Source organism: Octodon degus, unplaced genomic scaffold (genome assembly GCF_000260255.1).
Source record: "Octodon degus isolate 3935 unplaced genomic scaffold, OctDeg1.0 scaffold00160, whole genome shotgun sequence".
Taxonomy (NCBI): domain Eukaryota; kingdom Metazoa; phylum Chordata; class Mammalia; order Rodentia; family Octodontidae; genus Octodon; species Octodon degus.
This window is the reverse complement of record NW_004524736.1, coordinates 6,615,023-6,618,925: the sequence shown is the minus strand read 5'-3', so window position 1 is coordinate 6,618,925 and position 3,903 is coordinate 6,615,023.

The window sequence follows — 3,903 nt, the reverse complement described above, 5'->3', positions numbered from 1 at the left end:
ATATATATAAGAATTCTTTGGTTGGTTTTTTGGTTTTTTTTTCGGAACCGGGGATTGAACTCAGGCCCTTGTGCTTGCCAAGGAAGCGCTTATTCCACTGAGCCATCTCCCCAGCCCCCTTCTTTGGTTGTTAATGACAAATTAAGTTAGTTACTTTGAACTAAAGAAAAAAGAATTTATTGCTACATATACCTGGAAAATCTGCAGTTGGATTCAGACATTGCTGCATCTCAGTGCTCCAGTGAATTTGTTTTGAATAAACCTTTCTTCTTCTATTGACTTTTCTTCCTCTGGGTCATCTTCAGTCTCAGACTTCCTCATACCCTATGATGAAAACAATGCAACTTACTAGTTTAGCAACTTCATAGGAGGGCACCACAGTAAAAATCCTGGACTAATTTTTAATAGCTCAGCTTGGACACATGCCTCTACCTGACCACTAAGACTCCAGGACCAGGCCTGGGTCACAGACCATCCATGGAGCTGAGCAAGGATAAGGTGGAATTTGCCCCACACTGAAGAGTACTTTCTAAAAGGAGGGGGAAAGTGCTAAGGGGCCTGGGATATAGCTCCATGGTAGAGTATTTATCCAGCATGCGCAGAACCATAAAAAGTAGGAAAAACACACGGCTCTGATATCAGATTTGGCACCTCAGCAAGCAAAGACAATGGAAAACTATTGTACTACTTTGGGAATCAGAAGAAAGCTGGCATTTTGTTTTTTATCTTTAAGAAGACATTTTTTTTTCTTATTTTCGCTAGAAGAACTCCAAAGCAATATCCTTGGGGGTTCTTCTAGAAGAGCACAGTATCGAGGTGGAAAAAGCATTGCTTGCCCCATGTACTAGCATTCTCTAAGATGGATTAGAGAAAAAATAAGGAAGGTGGTATCTGAGAGGAACTTGTTTCTTGCCAAAACAGAAGATAATTTGTAGAAGGCAATAGAGGTACGTGGACTTGGAGGGAATTAGTATAGTCTTTTGAGGGAAATGGCATGGGAAGTTGGTGACAAATGAATAAAGGATCTCTGAGCCAAGCTGGGGATGGCTCAGATTCTATGAGTGGACCATCCTAGGATGTGGGGACGGCTGACACAACTGTGGGGTCACTCCTTGTGCCACCTGCACACAAAATTCTGGACATAGCTATAATGCTTCTGAAAGCCAGACCTATTTTCCTTGATAATAAGTTGTGAGAAACACTTTTATGTGAATTTATGAAGTCAAATGCAAGCACTGCATGAGTTTTTAAACCAGATACAATTTTTTTTCTTACAATAACCTCTCCAGACTGCCTTTCACTCTCTCCTTCATGGACATTCAGATGTTTTCACTGCCATTAGGAGGGCTTTGGTGGAAATATTTGAAACATACCTCTTTAAGGAATGAGGACTGGGAAACCAGGAATGTGCTTGGATTTTTAAAAGCCATGTCCAGACAATTAACTAGAAGAAGAATCCAGGCAAGAATTCTAAATGGCAAGGTCTGAGATTCTGAGGACAGGGCTAACAACTGATAAGGTTGGCGGAGTCATGCAAGGATACACGTTCCAGGCTGGGGGCCAGAGGCTGCTCAGGCAGACCCTCAGAGCAGCTGCATTCCTGGGTGATGTCTCATGTAGAAAATGTGGGTTCCTTGCCTGTCCTGGGGTCTGGATTATCATCTCCTGATAGGAGTAGGAGTCTGGTGTTTATGGAGAGGCAAACTCATTTGTAGGATCATAAGTTCATCTTGAAACAACGCATTCTTGTGAGCTGGCATTTTGCTTCAGCATTGCTGGAATGGAGAGGTGGAGCTGAGAGGTTTTGAGGCCACAGCCTTAATAAAATATGGAAGCACTTTAAAGGCTCATAAAAACATAGAGTTATCTTAACAGCAAAAGAAATGAGACAGACAAAATGGAAATGATAGTTCTGCTGCAGAAAAAAGCCACCTGGTCTTAGGCATGCATGTATGCAAGTATGTATGTATGTATGTATGTATGCATATAGGTATGTGTGTGTTTTTTACACACAGCCCACAAAATATCTTAAGAACAGGCCACACAATTCTAAGGATCTAGGAGTGAGTGACAACATGGATCTTCCTTTCCTATCCTGAACTGGTATGAAAATTACCACCCCACCAGAAAAAAAAAAAAAAAAAAAGGAAAGAAAATTACCCCAGAACACCTTATTCAAAGGCCAATTCCTTGGGCTGGGGAGATGGCTCAGTAGGATAAGTGCTTTCCTGGCAAGCGCAAGGGTCTGAGTTCAATCCCCAGTTCTGGAAAAAAAAAAGGCCAATTCCTTGATGCCAGTTTGCTTAGCATTATTGGTTTGCCATTCCAGTACTTTTGTATTTGAAGTGCTTATTGAACCTAAAAATGGGTACTGTTAATATTTCAAATATTATTTGTGTTAATTTATAGAAATTATGCAGTTATATGTATTATAAAAACTCCATTGTATTTTCATTTTAAAGTAAAAAACAAAAAAGAGACCAAAAGACCAGCTGTGGTCATCAGCACGAGATCTGCGGCCCAACCACGAGATGCCCAAGAACACTGCCTTTTCTCTCTCTCTCTCTCTTGGTTGGAAGCCCTCTAGAAATTCTAATCAATAAGTCTTGATTATCATGGTGGATTTTAAAGGACAAAAAATAAGGAGGGGTGGAGTAAAGTGGTAGAATTAAATTGACAATATAGTTTCTCTCAGTGAAACAGGTGAAAAAATTAGTTATAAGGCCAGTGAGATAGCTTAGTGGACTAAGCACCTGCTTAGGCAAATGCAGGGACCAGGATTCCATCCCTGGCACCACAGGCTGCCCAGCCCCACCCCCGGGCATGCTGAACCAGCTGATGAGACTGGGTGTGGTGGCACACACCTGTAATCCTTGCACTGGGGAGGCTGAAGACTGGAGGATCACTATGAGTCCGATCTGCATAGTGCCATCCTATACCAAATACATTTTTAAAAAGGAGAAAAAATTAGTTACAAACCCAAAGCTCAAAAAAAGGACAGAAAAGAAAAGAGAAAAAAAGAAGACTATCAGCCTGCACCTTAGGTTCTGAAAATCCAATTTGCACATAGAGAATGGAAGGGCCTTTGCTGAGGAGGGCAGTCGCTACAGACTCACTGAGGAGCGGAGGACCATTTTCCTGGGGATGGTCTGAGCCTGGAAATGGTAAATAAGAAATTAACAAGGGCTAAGGGGACGCTGTTTAGGATAGTTTAAATCTTAGAGGCCAAAGCAGATTACATGAAAAAATGTATTTAAAAAACACGCACAAATTTAACTGTTTGAAAAATGCAAATAGGAAGAAAGCTATTCTCATTGTTTCAGTTTAGTGATTAAGGTGGATGATCAAACACTCAATATTACAGAGAAGAAAGGAATTTGCTAAAAGCACAAACTGGGATATGCTTATCTAGCTCCTCAACTCAGCCCTAGAATATACTAGCAAAATGTACTCTCAGAAAGTCATTGAAACAAAAAATAAAAATAAATTCCAGAGCATCCTCCCTGGTGCCTGTGATAATTACTGCATGTGACAGAAGCAAAAGGAAGAAAGTCCAGAGCTAAACAATGCACAGTACATGGATATTAACTGGACAGTCTCAAGGCAAGGCAGTGGCTGAGGAGAACCTCCAGCCAAGGTGCTTCTGTGTTAGAATTTGGCAGAAGTAGTCCAGATATCCTTAATGAGGTGGGTGGGGGTTTTGCTAATGAATTTGGGACCTCTATAGGCCAAAGCTAAAAAAGAAGTTCCTACCTTGGTGATTTGTAGCAGGAAAGCCCACAAGATAGATTAAAGGGCTTAGAGACAAGAGAAAATGCAGGGGCAGGGAGTTCAACCCCGGGGGCCAACCCCCCCCCCCCACATGCTGACAGGTGATTCAGACTGGTAGTGGTGGTATGCACC